This window comes from Mauremys mutica, chromosome 9 (assembly GCF_020497125.1).
Source record: "Mauremys mutica isolate MM-2020 ecotype Southern chromosome 9, ASM2049712v1, whole genome shotgun sequence".
In the NCBI taxonomy this organism is placed as follows: domain Eukaryota; kingdom Metazoa; phylum Chordata; order Testudines; family Geoemydidae; genus Mauremys; species Mauremys mutica.
In genome coordinates, this window is record NC_059080.1 from 102390923 (window position 1) to 102408559 (window position 17637).

The window sequence follows — 17637 nt, forward strand, 5'->3', positions numbered from 1 at the left end:
AGTATCGCTGGGGTCAGCCATGCAAGCGGTGGGCAGAGGGAGGTCATTTGGCTGGTAACAGAGCTGGATTAGGAGAGCTTGGCAGTATTAGCTACTGCACTGGATGGAGCCCCGGTTGAGTATATTCTGCCCAGCAGAGCAGCTGAAACCACAGGAAAGGGACGAGCTGGTAGAAAGAGATTATAAAGAATCACCTACCACAGTAGGCTCCTGATCCCTGACTGGGGTCCCTAGGTGCCACAGGAAATGACGTTCTATTTCTGTGCAATGTGTTTTTCAAAAGATGCTAGCGCTTTCTCAGGAGGTGTGTCAAGGGCTTATTTAAATTCAGGATCCAATCAACATCATGCACTTAGTTATTTGGCTGGGTATTTAATATTTATTACCTAGAATTGCTTTTTAAATGGAGAACTTAATCATATTAAACACACAGGGCCAAATTTAACCCTGGTGTAAATCCAGAGAGATTCCCAAGCTGTTACCCCTGAGCTGACTTGCTCACACTGTTAAATGGCAATTCTTGCCAACCTGCTAATAAAGTAATAAATCACATATGAAAAACAGACAAATCGCAAAGGACCTTTCAGTGCATTAAAAGGTCAGACAGGGATACCTCCTAGAACACTAACAAGTATGAGAACTAAGGGGCAAATCTCACAGCCCCAGCTCAAGCAAAGCTCCCATCAAAATCAATGGGGATTTTCCTTTGGAACAGAATGAGTAAAGTATGCAGGATTTGCCCGTTACATCCGTCAATAACATAAACAGCAAGAGCTGGAAAATGTTGCAATAATCACGCTGTGTACCTGTACATTTATGTCGTGTGTTTGTGTGCATAGTATGTGTATGGTTTTACACTCTGTGTAATGTGTACATGTACATACATGGGGAGGAGCTCGAGTTATTTTTGAAGACCCCTTTTATGATTAGCTTCTCCCCTCACACAACCTCTGCTGTCCTTGTCTGCTTCATTCCCCTGTTACATCCAGTTGTGTGCCTAGGCCCTATTCCTGCAAGAAGATCTGCAAAGGTCTGCAAAGGTCCACACAAAAGGATACACCCGCTCTGAGCAATGGGCAATGTTGGCCCTAGACTGGAAACCTTGGAGTGGGGCTGCCTTTTTTGTTAATTGTTTGCACTGGACCTACCAGCGTGGGGCCCTGATCCCAGACTGGGACCCTTAGGTGCTACCCTAAAACACACAGATAAGAATGTCATTAACCAAACATGTTTTCTTTAAACAGAACTTACCTTCCAACAACTTTGAAAACCTCTGATTTCCAAAGCATTGCAGTGGTGAGATGCACTTCCACTCTCTTCTTTCCATCAGCTGATTATCAAGGTGTTACTGGTTGGTTTAATTGTTAATTCTTCTTATTATTATAGTGAAGAACCATAATTACATAAACTAGAACAGTATCTGTGTTACCATACCACTGGCTGACGGTGTTGTATCTGCCTTCATTGGCTGACCCAGGCTGATAAAGGCCGACCACAGCTACCAGGTAACGGAGTTGTTCTTTTAGCTCATGTGATAAAGGCTTGTGGCTTGAGTTCTGCAGATCTCGGGTTTCATCCCTGCTAGCAACCAAGCTGGGGCTCATTGCTACAGAACAGTTTCCATTTTTAAATCATGGGGCATGAGAGTCTTAGAACTAAACTGAGGCTAAGATCACTGCTGTGTCTTGGATCTTGTCTGCTATTCAATGGGACACGCAGATGGCTGCAAAGCCAGGCTCTCAAGAGTGAAACTTCAAAATCTGCGATCTCTGCAAAGAGGAATTGAATCAGCATCAAAGGTGAAAGACGAAGTTTTCAGAGTGAAAACACCTATTTCAATACAATTATAGTAACAGCCCTGGATGGATGTGAGGTTGGTTTGGAAGTAATTCCTGTGCCAGTCCATTTACTGATTAAATTATTTTTATACGTGTGGCTGGGCAGAGCCACAATTATCATTATTCAAGAAAGGCACCCGGATTAATCAGAACTGCCACATCAGTCCTCTTCTAATGCTTGTTCCACATTTACCTGAGGGTTTGTGGCTCCTGCCAGGGGGAAGTTTACCCACTGATTTAAAACATAGATGAGTTTCCCAAGCAACATGTTTCCAGCGGTAGGTGAGACAGGGTCAAAATATATGAAATGTACAGGTCATCGACAGCCAGGAGAGACAGTAAGAGGGAACCATTTCAAACCCCTCTCCATGAATGCCCGGAGAAGGTGAATTCACCCCTGTGCAGAGGGCAGCAAAAGGCTAAGGCATCAGAATAGGGCTTGATGGGACCGGTACGGTACGTAGGACACTTGTGCAGGCTGGCTGCACTGGGGTGAAAGATCTTGCTCCAGGCTCTTTGGGATGCCTCCACAGCCCGTGGTTAACTTCCCTCTTTCCATGGTCTTTTAGGTATAAATGCTTCCTCGTTGCAACACCTCTAAGGCTCCGAGCACACCTCGAACGGTTGCAATTTGCCCCAGGGTTGCTTTAGTTACGCGTCTGTGACGACTGTTTCCCGACTTTGTGACACATGGTGCGGGGGGATAGCAATACCCACAACAAAGATTTGAGCTTGTTACCCTAAAGGTAAGGTCAAAGCTACGTCTACACAGCAGTGAAACCCTGCAGCTGGCCCAGATCAGCTCACTCAGCCTCACGGGGCTGTAAAATTGTGGTGTAGTTTTTCAGCCGCGTTCTGGGACCCCTCAATGGGCTTCGTCCTGAGCCCGACCATCTACACAGCAATTTTTAGCCCTGCAGCCTAAGCCCCAGGAGCCTGAGTCAGCTGACCAGGCCCAGCTGTGGCTGTGCTGTGGGTCCTTCTATTCCAGTGTAAACGTACCGTTAGTAGCCTGAATGGCTGTGGTCTGGCATCTTTAACTGCTCTTCTCTTTATGAATACTCCGCCCTAGCCAGCGTGTTATGTTGTTCTCCCCAGTTGCAGCCTGGTGTCAGTGAAAGTCAGGCTGCTTTCTAACAGTGCATCTCCACTACAGAATTCGCTGCCTCTTGCTGCCGGAATAACCAGACTGCCTTGATATTATTCAACAGAGCTGTGCCAAGAGTGTTCAAAGTCTCAGATCCTGGCCCTCTTCCCACCTGCCACAAAACTAAAAAGCAAAACACAATCACCACTAAGTGCTTTTACAAAGGGACCTTCCTAGCATTCTCTGAAGTAATTGCATTAATTAGCTCATCCCAGTCTGTCTATCTGCCTTGCTGCCGCGTTCGCTATAGAAATAACTGCCAGATCCCTTAACCTTTCCTGCCCTATGGACATTCTTAGATAGGTCTTGATTCATTTTAGCTTGCTGAAACTCCTCTTGTTTGCAGCCACGGTTATAGGAAGACAGCAAAAAGATATGTGGTGCTGTTCCTGTGTTAAGGAAACTCGCACCTTAAAGACCTGTTGTGACTGTAGCTAAGAAGATCAATGGGCGTCTTCATTTCAAAGTCATTCTTTAAAAAATGTGGTTGCAAAAACTGGTTGGTGTCTGTGCTCACTTGCCCTTGGCTTTGTGGCTCTCGGTTTTCTTGGGCAGCAACACTGCCTGGATGTTGGGCAGGACCCCACCCTGAGCGACGGTGACTCCCCCAGCAGCTTGCTCAGCTTCTCGTCGTTGTGCACAAGGAATAATGTGGGTTTTCTTGTTGTCCCGGGCGGTGTTACCAGCCAGCTCCAGTATCTCAGCAGTCAGATGCTCCATCTCCATGGCCAGGTACACCGGGGCGCTGGCTCCCACTCGCTCCGCATGGTTCCACACGCCCGACAGGGAACTGCAGCCCAGCCCGAGAAGAGCGAGACTTCACCTTTGCCTGCACTTTCCCTCCTTGCTTTCCGTGGCCAGACATGACGAGGATCCCCTAGCACCTGACTAGTCTCACGGCAGCTGGTGACGAGCTCAATCTTGTTCTCAAAACTCTGACAGTTTAGATGCTAATTTTTGTGTGCCTCTTTAGGCCCTCACTGCTGAGACTTTCTGTTTCTCACTCATCAACAAAGCAAACCTGTCTCCAATTTCATTGTATTTACTCATCCTACTGTCAAATTATGTTAATATTGTGTCCACAGTGGTGTTAAACCCCTTGCATCCAAAAACTTTTTCAAGATCTGATAAACTTTTGTCCTTTGCCCAGCGTTACTTTCCTGCGTCAAGATCATTTCTCTTTGAACTGCATGGATACCCCTAACGTTTCAACCTGTGAAGCAGCAGCTGCCTTACACGCAATGAAGCCAGGAGATTGTAATTCTCATAAAGCATCTCCACCAAGTAAATGGTGAGCTCTTTGAGTGTCAAGATCCGGACTCTGCAATGTGTTTTGCTTCCAAGATTAATTTTTGATAGTGGTCCACAGTTCTGCCAAAACAAGAAACGAAAACTCTGAAACGGTCATTTGCAAGCTACCAGCTTCCAACTTCAGTTCTGGTGTAAGATTGTGTGAAGCCTTGATCTCATCTAAATCAAGAATATCCTCACCCTGATTTTGTAGGGAATGGATTGCCTCAGCCCTGGCTGTGACCACCTTGTCATGCTTTAGCATTTCCCTGTACTACTAATATGCTCTTTCAACACATCCCAATGACTAGTAGAAGTGGAGAACAGAGGATACAGTCTTTGAAAAATTCCAGGAAATAGACTAAACTTGGGAACAGCCACTGCAGCAGCTTCTCTAACAAGATTCAATGAGTGGGTAGCCTGTGAGATCATAGAATCATAGAATATCCGGGTTGGAAGGGACCTCAGGAGGTCACCTAGTCCAACCCCCTGCTCAAAGCAGGTCCAAACCCAACTAAATCATCCCAGCCAGGGCCTTGTCAAGCCGGGCCTTAAAAACCTCTAAGGATGGAGATTCCACCACCTCCCTAAGTAAACCATTCCAGTGCTTCACAACATAAGAATGGCCATGCTGGGTCAGACCAATGGTCCATTCAGCCCCGTATCCTGTCTTCCGACAATGGCCAATGCCAGGTGCTTCAGAGGGAATGACCAGAACAGTGACCCACCCCCTGGCATCCACTCCCAGCTTCTGGCAAACAGAGGCTAAGGACACTTCAGAGCATGGTTTTGCATCCCTGCCCATCCTGGCTAATAGCCATTGATAGTTACTGAGTTCCCTGCTGAATTTCATTTCGAAACCCTTTGTAGGCTGCAGCTCCCTTGTCATAGCTTTGTCCTCTGCAATCAGTCACATCTAAACTCTCTTTTTTTCAGCTTCTCTAAAATAACCCCCATAATATCCTACCCTGCTTTGATGAGGATACCAACGAAAATCTATGAAATCTACAAAGCATTCAATGGGGCCCCGAATATACCATTGCAGGCTCTAAAAGGGGCCCTGGATGGTCCATTTGGGAAACTAAACGGGACCCCAAATACACCGTTCGGGGCACAAAGCATGGCCCTGAACACACAGTTCGGGGCACTACGTTAGGGCCTCACGATGGAAGAAAAGAGCCAGGAGTAAAACAAACCAAGGGGGAGGGGGGGCTCTTTCCCAGCCCTTGAGGAGCCAGAGCCCAATTCCACTGGAACTGAACCCCTCCCCCCTGCACACACCGCTGTTATTTGAAGTCAGCCTGAGGAAGCAGTCACTGAGTTTGCAGTAGTTTTGAATTGTTCCCAACCACTCATTCAATCAGGGCTTATCTGGCGCCCCCACTGGACCGTAAAGCTGCTCTCAGCCGGCAGGCACTCCGGAGGGAGGAGCAGCTGTGGTACCATTGCAACTATCCCCTTGGGCAACAAGGAGTCTGCATCGTGAAAGCTCCCTGCAGCAGCTAGGATGGCACTCACTGTGTACGTATGTCCCATACACCTGGCACCTGGCACTGAAATCCTGTCAACATGGGGACCGTTGTCAGAGACTGAGAGATTCCAAGCCCTGAAGCGACCATTAGGATCATCTGCTCTGACCTCCCGCATCACACAGGCCAGAGAACCTCCCCCAGCGATTCCTGCATTCTCCAGTGGTGAAGCTAGAAAATTCAAACTGGAAATCACCTGCAAATGTTTAGCAAAGAGGGGAAATAACGTTGTGACGTTGCCCAGGGACGAGGCGGGTGTTCTGTCACTTGTTGTCTTTAAACTGAGATTGGCTGTCTTGCCAATGATAAACTCTAGCTAAGCCAATGGTAATTGGGCATGGCACAGGAATCACAAAGTGCAATTCTCCGGCTTGTGCTGTGCAGGAGGTCAGACTAGGCGATCACAGTGGTCCCTTCTTGGGTTGGAATCTCTGAAATTTGACCGGGTGATAGAGTGGGGCGTGAGGTGCGCATTTGTGGTTGATTGCTGAAGTGTCTGGTTGTTACACAGGAGACAGCTGGCTGAAATCCAGCTTATTATATTTGTTTGCTTAGATGAAAAATTAAAAATCAATTCTCCTTTTTTTTTTTTGTTTTTTTTACCAAGGATAGTGCAGTGAGGAAGAAGCAGTGCATTAAGAACAGAAGCTTTAACAGCTTTCCAAAGTTGCTGGCATTCCTGTATCTTTTGCAAGTTCAAAAGGCCCCAATATTGGCTTCTTCTCATTTTCCAGCCTGGAGGTCAGTGTGTTTCACTCATGTGAGTAAAGAGAACAGGACTTGCCCTTAGGCTGATAACTACAGTAGTTCCAATTCTCAGATGTGTCTGGGCTAAAGGATTTCATGGCATTTCTTCCTTTACTGGAACATTTTATTTCTGTAGTTCCAACAGATTGGTTTTTAACATTGAGACATATGCGCTGAAGCCACCCTTAGATTTAACAAGTCACGCACTCAGATTCGGAAAGTTAATAACACAATTTTATGGAGAGAAAAGGCCCTTGAAGAGAAGCACTTGAGATGATGCACAGATTGGACGTTCTGAAAGATTTTGCAAGTTCATAAAGTCTTATAAATATCAAATGGGCTTTTCAAAAAGCATGGCTGTGTTTGGAAGGACACCTTCCCAGAGGCTTGGAAAAGTCAGTGTAAATTCTCCACGAATGCATGCTGCAATGCAGTACCCTCTGTGTGTTCTTTGGTGACACGAGTGCCAGCAGTCCAGTTCCCTGAGGACCAGGAACCACATCATGAAGCCACCACCGTGGCTGGCACCTTTGGCTCTCTCAGGACAGTGCCAAGACCTGGCTGAATGCTATTCAGTGTGTGTCGTTTGTGGCATCTGACCAGCTTTACAGGTGTCAGCCCGAATCTCTTTCCCTTTTGCACCTTTTGGCCACATCCCCGTCATCTCTACTTCCCTTCCAACCAGGCTGCCCTGGGACAATGATCGCCTCCCTTACAGCCTCACCTCAGATCCCAGATACCACCCTCGCCTGTCCTCTCCTCTAGTGCAAATAGCTAAATAGTGGGAATGTCACTAGGGCAGATGGAATCCCCTGGTGCCCTCCCCTGGCTTGAATCAAACATCAAGGCCTCCCTTCTGAGAGTGCTTCCCGCTGTTCCTGGCAAACATTCAGAGCACTCCTGCTTTCTCCACCATCTCCTGCTAGTCCTGGTTTTCTCTTTGTCCTATGGGGATGGGTGGCACCTGGATAATATCAGACTGGAAACGAGGCATACATTTGTAACAATGCGAGTAATTAACTACGGGAACAATTTACCCAGGGTTGTTATGGATTCAACATCAGTAACAATTTTGAAATCAAGACTGGATGTTTTTCTAAAGATTCTCTAGGAGTTATTTTAGGACAGTTCTGCGGCCTGTGTTATACAGGGGTGCTACTTTGCAGTGGTCCCTTCTGGTTTTCCTGCCATACTCATGCACATCCATGCCCTAGAAGTAACATAGTCAGTGTTCTTGAGCCATGTCTGTTGTAGAGGGCAGCACCTGTAGACAGCACACAACACTCAGCGGGACAGTAGAATTGTCGGCCAAAGAAATGCTGGTAAACCTGCTACTCTTACAAAAATGATCCCGTGGGATCATTAATGTTGGACGTACCGTGTAACGGTGTGTAAATAGCCAGAAATTATTCGAGTCCAGAATTATGAACCGGCCATGCCAGAAAGGATGCAGTCAACAAACAAGAGAAGTTGTATACAGTGCACCAGTAGGGTAGCAAGCTCCTGCGTTAGAAGAATCCAGCTCTACCAGGCAATAAGCCAAGTGCCTTTGGATTCCAGTGCAGCGCAGTGTGGTAGCTCTGTCCTTTAGCTGAGGAAGAGTTTTGCTAGTAATATGAGAACTGATTGAATTATGTATGGCAGGTGAATTGTACCATGCGTTTAGCTCCTCTTCCTGCTCACAAACACTGATTTTTATGAACTTGTTTGTAATTGTTCATGGTTGACAGTTAGTTGGTGAACAAATTTCAACTTATTTCAAGAACTGTTTTCGTTGAGTATTTGTTATTCATTATCTGTGGGGAGTGTGATTCCCCCCCACCACAAGTCATATGGCACTAATTCTGCTTCCTGGGGGTGGGGTGGGGGAGGGTTGTAAATTTCTTTTAAACAGGAGGATAGCAAACAGTGAATGATGAATAATGGATAGTGAATACTCTTGTTTGTGACCCAATAACCTGGTGCTCATGCAAATACAGATACTTATGCCAAGAACAGGAATTCCCTAGATATTTATTCATGTGAACAAAATCCTGTTCTCAGGGTGAAATTCACTCCTGTGCCAAGAGCCAACACAAGGTCTAGGCAACATTCAAGTTAAACTTAAATTAGGACCTAGGAAGAGTTTAAATGGTGCATGGGCCTTGCACTGGTTATCTGCATGGGAATGGATTTCACTCAGAGAGCTAGAGTTCAGATACTCTTATCATGCAGAGTAGATAGAGCTTCACTTCAGCCCTGCTTCCATCGATAGAAAGACACTATCCAGCATGAGTGAAGGTCCCAAAATCAATAAGTAGGGGCTCAAAAATGGCTCAGGGTTTGCAAATATTGATCTTGTGCCTCGAGTCAATTCAATTCCAACCCTGTAGGCACAGGAGGAGAAGGATCCTGACAGTGGGCTAGATCTGTCCCTGATGTAACTTGAAGTCAGTGGAGTGACAACAAGGATAAATCTGGCCTGTAGCCACTAACCGTGAGTTAGAATCATAGAATATCAGGGTTGGAAGAGACCTCAGGAGGTCATCTAGTCCAATCCCCTGCTCAAAGAAGGACCAATCCCAACTAAATCATCCCAGCCAGGGCTTTGTCAAGCCAGGCATTATAAACCTCTAAGGATGGAGATTCTTAAGGCCTGGCTTGACAAAGCCAAGGCTTTGAACAGGAATTCTAAGCAGGACAGAAGCAAAGGGGAGTTTGAAAAGGAGAGGAAAGGACTGAAAGGTTTTGCTAATAAGGTTTGAAGTCTTATAGAGACATCTCTAGTTCAAAGACAGTCCGAGTCAGTGGTACCTGTCAGGTTCCCCAATATCTGTTTAGTGGTTGATATGTCCTGAGTTGGTCATCTGTCGTGTTCTCAGAGGACAAAATATCATGCTTGTGTAGTATTGTCAGTCAGCACAGAAACCAAAACCCCATAAGCGTGGAGCCCAAACTCCTCTCTCCCCTCTATAGATGTTCCCCTACATGAGAGTTCAGGAAGCCGTGAGTGGGGGCAGATTTGTTGATCATGCTGTACCCATTCTGCAGATAAACAGAAGATTTCACTTGTAAAAGGCATCCATCTGGAACTAAATTCCACTAAGTGGAGTGTGACACTCTGTACCCCACAGTAACACCTTGGCACCCCCATATTCACCACTGTCATATAATTAGGATATGTTTTATACAAAGTATGCCTCGTGAGGTATCATTCTAAAAGTCTTGATCTGTTGAACATGAATATCCTGTTGGATTGTATGTGCTGTCATTCTGTGTGAAGGTATGAAGTTTTCCTATGAGTGTGTTACTGAAATATGTTGTGAAGTTGGAAACACCCACAGCTAGCCTTTTAGGTACAATGGAGAGGCCAGACAGCACTGATGGCTAATTAAGGGGAATACACACACTCACAGGGATTACCCCAGGAACTATACAATGGCAACCTCTCAGAGACAGCACGTGCACAACAGAGGCTGCTTGATTCACATCATAGCAAAGGTTTTTGCAGCAAGTTGGCAGAAGCTATAAAAGGGGCAAGTGACATCATCATTTGGCCTCACTCCCCCCACAACTCAACAGCTTGAAACCCCTCTAGAAAACAGACTGAACTGGGGAACTGGGGAGGTGGTTGCAGGCTGGAAAGAAGAATCCCAACCTGTGTATCAGTGTAAGACATGGCTTGATTCAAATCCAGTCTAGTTTATAGAGCTCAGATTGCATTTTTACGTTTATTTCTTAAGGAATCAACTTTGATCTGTACGCTTACTACTTACAATCACTTAAAATCTGTCTTTCTGTAGTTAATAAATCTGTTTTATATTTTTACCTAAACCAGAGTGGTGTTTGACGTGCAAGGGAAATCTGCTCAGGAACAAGAACTGGTGTACGTCCTCTCCGTGTTGATGGCTGGTAAGGCTTACACTGGTCAGGCTTCCGACCAGGGCAAGGTGGTACAGCGCTGGGGTCCTAGGCTGCTGAGCTGAGAATTGGCTGGAGCCTCTCTGTTGTTGGTTCATGAGTGGCTGGCAAAAGCATCCATGTAACACAGCTGGGTGTGTCCCTGCCTCTGGATGGCTGTGTGAGTGCAGGACCCGGAGGGGTTTGCGGCTTGTCACAGCATCACAATGTGAGATGCGTATGCCAGAGGGCTCAGCTGTTCCCCAGTTCCAGGTTGCACCCTTGGGGCTCCCATCACATGGAGTTACTGCAACTAAGTTGATTTTTCACATGTACCTCCTGACCAGACAATAGTCAACATGACAGTGCATTTCTACAGCGAGTTCCATCTAGGGATCTCAAACTGCTTCACAAACAGTAGTGAGCTGTACCTCGCAGTGCCTCTGTTAGGAGACGTTATTATCACCCTTTCACAGGTGGAGAAACCAAGGCACAGAGAGATTGAGGATCAGGATTTCCATGCCTGTCCAGGAGTACAAGCTAGGTCCTGTGTGTGGTTGTGGTGGGTTTTTTGCTTAACCATTATAGTCGAGAATTATGGACATTATTACAAGGCTGGGCATCCTCCCTCACAGTAAGATGAAGCCACCTTTCTTGCTAACTTCAATTTCAAGCATTCAGACTATTGCCTTTGGCTGGTATATTATATACTATGAGATTATTGTGCACTCCAGGCAGTGTACTGTAAATAGGCACTTAGCAAGGCACAGGATTTGTCGTGCTGATTTCAGTTGGTTTGAGTTCCTCTGTTCACAAAACACTGCCATTCCCTGCACTTGGGCTTATGATTTCTGATGCCAATTCCTCTGTCAGCAAATCCACATCTCTAGTGTGTAGAAAGGGGTGAATTCTTGCATGCCCTTCCTGGATTTCCCACCCATCCAGCTGGCCCCTCATACTCGACAGAGAATTGGCCTGTAACACTGGACAACCAGACTCCTTTGGACTGGAACATTTGCAGGGGCTGACTTGGTGCCAAGTTTAAAGCCTGGAAACATGAGGCAACTCAAAACCTGTCAGTTCCTCACAGAAGGGGATTATTGCTTTATCAGCAAAAATACTGCAGTGTGTCTCCAGCCCAGGAATTAGCCAAGTCATAGGGGTGGGAATGGGTTCCATTTCAAAATATACATTGAGAGGCTTATATGTATGGCTATAATATTGTATGTGTGGATGTGTGTTATGTAATACATACGTGTTTCTGTGCTATGTATTAAAGACTGCACATGTGGCAGTGGTGGTACTTATAAATTTGCTAGTTGCCTTTAGACAATCACTGTAAAAAAAATCTCTCATTAGCTCATCTTCAGTGTTTCTGACAATCGAGGTGTTTTCTGTGGTCATTATAAGGCAGTGCAAGGGAAGGGGGCAGACACTGAGGACTTTGCCTCAGGGAAAATTGGCAAATATCCCCATGGTACAGTCCATGGGCCAGATCCTCAGCTGGTATAAATCAATGTAGCTCCATTGACTTCCAATTTGCACCATCTCATGATGTGGCCATACACACGTGTTGCTAGAAATGCTTTCATTTGGCATTCAGTGAGCAAAAAGCCACCACAAAGCACTTGGGCTCCGCTATAAAGCCTGTTGTAGGCAGTGGGAGTCCCCTGAACAGAATCTGCATGAAAATGGAAATGCAGAATCTGCAACAAAGCGACAGCTGGCGTATCAAATATCCTGGTCATCATGAGAGTGTTCAGCTTGTACAAAAGTCCCACTCTTCGATCCAGAAGCTCCTCTCTTTTGCAGAAGATACTGGTAGCCATAAATCTAGTTCTCCTTGGACTGCCTCTGCCACATAAGGATTCTGTTATGATAAAGTACACTCACATTTTGTTAATTAACCAGATGCCTGCTCCAAAGCATCCACCAGTCTTTATGGCCATCGATTTCCTCCAGTTTGTAGTTTTTAAGCTAGAAGAGTGTGAAAAATTATGAATCTCAGAACTTGAACATTTGAATTTTGAATTGATTGGAACTTGGAAACTCAGTAACCAATTTTCTTGCCCCTCCTCAGAAAATTCAAACTTTGCTTTGAGATGATGTGCTGAAAATTTGGGGCAGGTACATTGTGATCATCATACAGAGGTTGAACTCCCACCTTAAGCGTACAGCAGAATGCAACTTTAATTATGTCATTGCAAAGTCATAACCCCATAATATGCAAATAGATATGTGCATGTGTGGCTATGTATACATGTATACATATATTTGGGACTGTGTATGTGTGAAATAAATAGGTCTGTTAAAGGGAGGTACTATAATTATTGGGCTTGCAGACAAAGTGAGGGAGATTGATTGAAATCAGTGCAGTTGACTGTCTAATGTCTTTCCTGTTCTATAATATGACACTATATTGTTGAGGAAGAGGATTTTTTAAAAATATACCCTTTGATGTATAGTTGCAGCAAGTGCCTTGATTAACTGCAGTAATTAAGACAATGAGCATGGCTTTCTGAGATGATTTAATTTCTCTCTTAAGTTAATTATTTCTTTATTAGTAAAAAAGGCATCTGAACAGATCTCAGTAGAACCGAAAGCCTTCTCCCCCCTCAAATACTGTACAGTATATGTGCTGTGATGCAAGCCTTAATAAATCAAATTCAATGCCAAATGGACAAAGACATGCTGATTAGAGGAGCCATTGTTTGAGGATTTGTTTTGCAAAGTGTTTCACCAGTAAACCCAAGCCAAGTAGAAAAAATTATTTTTCCTGTCAACCCCCAGGTTTAAACATGATGAGACAGGTATTTGTTGTGTCAGGTTAATTGTTCTTGGCTTTTGGAAACCACAGCCCAGAGTGAGTGTGAATATCAACTCAAGCAAGTAGTGGGCTTACCACAGAGGGAGACCGTATTAGCCAGACCCACACAGTCCCCAGTAACTTTCCGTGACCAGCCAGTCAGCACATGGGAAGGTCATTGTGACCTTAACCGTTTGCTGAATCTGTAAATAAGTCATTACGGAGCTTACAACACAATCTGCAGTGGGAGAAGGAGGGAGAAAATAGCATTGAAGTAGAACCATTGTTCTTTACGAAGTAAGTACAGGTTTTTTCTAAAACTGGGACACATAAACTTTTATTAACTCGTGTGTGTGTGAGTCCAGTCCCATTTTAAATCTCTCTCTCTCTCTCTCTCTCACACACACACACACACACACACACACACACACACACACACACACACACACACACACACACACACACACACACACACACACACACACAGAGTCCTCTTTTTTCTGAAGCAGCTACTCTCACATTAAAGCCAGTAGTTGATGCTGTGAGATTTGGACTCTTATCACATTAGACTCTGACATATATTTACATATGGTAATAATCAGAAGAACTTATTATCAAGCCAAGGATTGTATTTTAATAACTCCACTTAAGTGTGTTAGGGTTTCATTTTTAAAGAATATTTTTTGTTCTCCTTAGATCTCTGCTTCATTTTGTGTGTAGCCCTGCAGCATCATTGTACATGGCTTTGAAATAGATACTTTCATTATAGAATTGAAGAATGACCAGGCTGATGCCTTTTGATTAAAGAAATGAGATCAGCTGACCTAGGTAACCATGTGTGTGCACTGTAGGTAGGATCTGATCCTTTTGGTGCTTACACATGCAGGCACCCTTACTCTTGTGAAATTAGGACTTCCTTGAAAGAGTAAGGACTGCTGGGATCAGCCTAGAAGCTGCTGCCATAAATCAGTTTTGCAGCCATCTGTCATAGAGCCCCCCCCTCACCATCGTCTGGAAATACAACCTCACCTCTGGGAGCCGTGCTAGTGTCCCCTGTGTACACAGGGGAAACTGAGGCATGGAGAGGGGTGACTTGCCCAGGGTCATACAGGAAGTCTGTGGCAGAGCAGGGAATTGACCCCAGCTCTCTATAATCCTAGGCTAGTGCCTCAACCACTGGACAAGTCACACTGGGGGACTGGAGCTGTGATACGTCTCTGACTCTCTCGTGTCCCACACAGGCTGCTCATGCACATCTCTGGGCCAGCCATGGTAACATGGTTCTAGTGATGTTTCTGGGATAAGTGTCAGTGATGCTTGTATTTCTCTTTGGGACACAGCAGTCAGCGAGACAGCAGATGGACTCGTTCATTCGAGCTAATACAAACCTTCCCCCAAGACTCACTGAGAGATCAGAGGGTTCCATCCCCCCTTTTTAATTTACCATCCCTTGATGTGATTCAATATAACACCTTCCACAGGAGCTAGGTCCTAGACTGCATAGAAGTGTTCATAGAGCTGCAGTTATGATGTCAGCATACAGAAGGAGAGCAGAGGGAGACAGAGGAGTGGTGAAGGAGAAGACCCATGTGTTGGAAAGAGACAACATGCTCCGGGAGAGCAGGAACAGTCCTGGAGAGGAGCTCCTGGCTCACTGACACTGCTTTAGCTCCATCTGAAGGTTCAGGAGAGAAACTGGGTTGAATTCTGAAGTTGCTCATTCCAGTTTTCTGCTGACTGCAGTGGAGCTGTCGGTGTGTCTAGGAGCAGACTCGGGCCAACCACCCTCTCCTTATTTCTCTCCATAGCAGAAAGGACCCGTCACCTTGAGTTCTTATCTCCAAATCTGCTCCTGTTGATCTGCCTCTGCTGAACGCCTGCCTGGTTCCCCACGGGCTGCCTGGTGGTGGATGGCGAGACCGGTGACACCTCCTCTGTCCTTCCACGCTCCCAGCAGATAGCCCAGGACAGTCCCCTGCATTGCCGGGAGCTGCCGTCTCCACTGGTCACTAGCAGGCTGGCTGGTTTCAGTGCTTATTAAGGTCTGTTTGGGGAGGGAGCGGGGGACTCTCTAGGATATGCCAGACTAGCCATAATCTCTGGTGAGATGCAGGCTCACCGCTTTGTACCCTCCTCCCCACCAGCTCTTGTTCACTTGCTTTTAAATTCCTGCCTCTCTTTGCTTCCGGTGTCCAAAGGGCCAGTTTGTAGCTAGTCCCTGAACTGGCACATGGAGGGGTTCAGAGGTCATGGGGAGCTCCCGGCCAGGTGGCCCTTCCTCCACCCCACCCCATCCCCATGCACACAGCTGCTGGTTGACGTTACAGCCCTTTGGCTCCCCTGAGCTCCATGTCAGAGGGAGTGAGGAGCTGTACGTGGTCTGTCCATCGCTCCCCCTGCCCCGAAACCTGTTCCTTTGTGAACGTTCGAATGACGGACTCAGCACTGCTGCCAAATGCCTTTGCTGGAAGAAGAGACGTGCACAAAACCCTAACGCCGGGAAAGCTGAACCACAGCCTGGGTTCGCGTTCACGCTGCTTGGCTGAAGGATGGATGCCACTGGGCGCCACGTGGAATTCGGGGACTGACCACAAAGCAAGCAAAGCCCTGGCAGCTGCAGCGGAGTATTGCTTTGAGTTACAGGTTTGCAAGTTCCTGTGTGAACCGTTGCCAAGTGACACCACCCCTGTTACTTACCGATCTACCTCCTTTCACAGGCCTGCCTCCTTTTGCTCTGTTTTACACCATTCTTTTCTAATCTGGTTTAGTCTCGCCGGGTTCTTACACATTAGGTGGTTCTCTCTTGCCCTCACCATGGTATCTGAGTACTAGCAATGGATGAGCCCAGAGCAGACTCTCCGAGGGGGATGCCCCGTGTCTGGGGGCTCTTGGATCCACTCCAAACTCAAATGTATACCAATTCCCTCCTGTTTTCATTGTCCTCTGCCGCAGGAGGGCCTGGGTTGGCTCCACCTGGCATCCAGGGTCATTGACCCCTCTGGATGGTTTCCCATTTAGCCTCTTTCAGGCAGCCCTAGCCAAAGTCCCCTCCCCCACCCACCCAATTTAAGAAGTGGGATCTCAGCAGTGACTCTCGCTGTTGCCTTGCCGGCTGCTCTCAGCGGAGTCCTCTGCCCATCCCAGTACTCTGGGCCTCTCTCCAATCTGTCAGCACCTGCTCCCCACACCTCGTTTGTTGGCAGTGGGGCTGGGAACCTGGAAGGTGTTCAGCAGACTGCAGCGTCCCGCTGGGTTGTCTGCCAGTAACGACACTCCCCCGCCCCTCCCCTTGCTGAATCATGACTCAACAGCAGAAAGGTCCCACAGGATGAGAAAAAGACCATTAAGCTCTCTGGCTCATCGGTACATTTTCCTGAGTGACTTCTCTCCAGCTGAGCAGCTTACGAAGAGCTGCAAAGAGGGTTAGAGTCAAATACCTGCCCTGACATGCTTCTACCAACCTCCCTGGGGAAAAAATGCACCAGCCCCAACTCAGCACTGGGGTTAAGTCCCACTTCCACGGGTGTGTGCTCAGGGCCAGCTTGTGAATTACATCAAGGACGAATTAGACCTATTGTGCTTTAATGGGACTGCCTAGGAAGCACATTAGAAAACAGTGCACCAGATCCATCCTCCCTTGTGCCACACTGATTAATGGCAGCTGAAGATCCAGCCCATTGGTTTGGGCTCAGGTTTAAACAAGAGACAGGCCAGAATCAGACCCCCACATTCAGGGGCAGCTCTAGGAATTTCGCCGCCCCAAGCACGGCGGCACGCCGCAGGGGGCGCGCTGGCGGTCGCTGGTCCCGCGGCTCTGGGGGACTTCTTGCAGACGCGCCTGCGGAGGGTCCGCTGGTCCCGCAGCTCCGGTGGAGCATCCGCAGGCACACCTGCGGGAGGTCCACCGGAGCCGTCTGCCGCCCTCCTGGCAAAATGCCGCCCCAAGCGCATGCTTGGCACGCTGGGGTCTGGAGCCGGCCCTGCCCACATTCAAAGCCTCCACAGAGGAAGCCCGTATTCAGCTCTGAAATGCAGTGTGAACTTGTGAGCCGGAAGCAAGTCTAGTGTAAACACAACGGGCCTGGTTTGCCTCGCACACACCTACACCTGGGGGGGTTGTTCCTGGTTTAGCCCAGGGTAAGTGAGCAGAGAATTGGGCCGATTTATTTTAAACTTTGCCTGTGGATTTGGCGCTCAGGAGCTGGTGCAGATCAACAGCCCTGGAGAAGGGAATTCCCGCTCCAGCCACAGAACGGATACAGCACAGACAACATCAGGACAGGCTTCTCTGCAGCCTCTCGCTGTCAGAGCACCTGCAGCCCTGGGACCGTAATTCAGCGTTTACAGCCCACCACTGTCACTGGGCAATCTAGCCACACCATCCCGCGTCCCTATCTGGAC

The 17637-nt window shown here is 47.1% G+C and overlaps 1 pseudogene; it reads right to left on the reverse strand.

Moving 5' to 3' along the window:
- Nucleotides 1-3498: 3498 nt before the first annotated feature.
- LOC123377713 lies at nucleotides 3499-3850 on the reverse strand (annotated as a pseudogene).
- Nucleotides 3851-17637: the final 13787 nt, after the last annotated feature.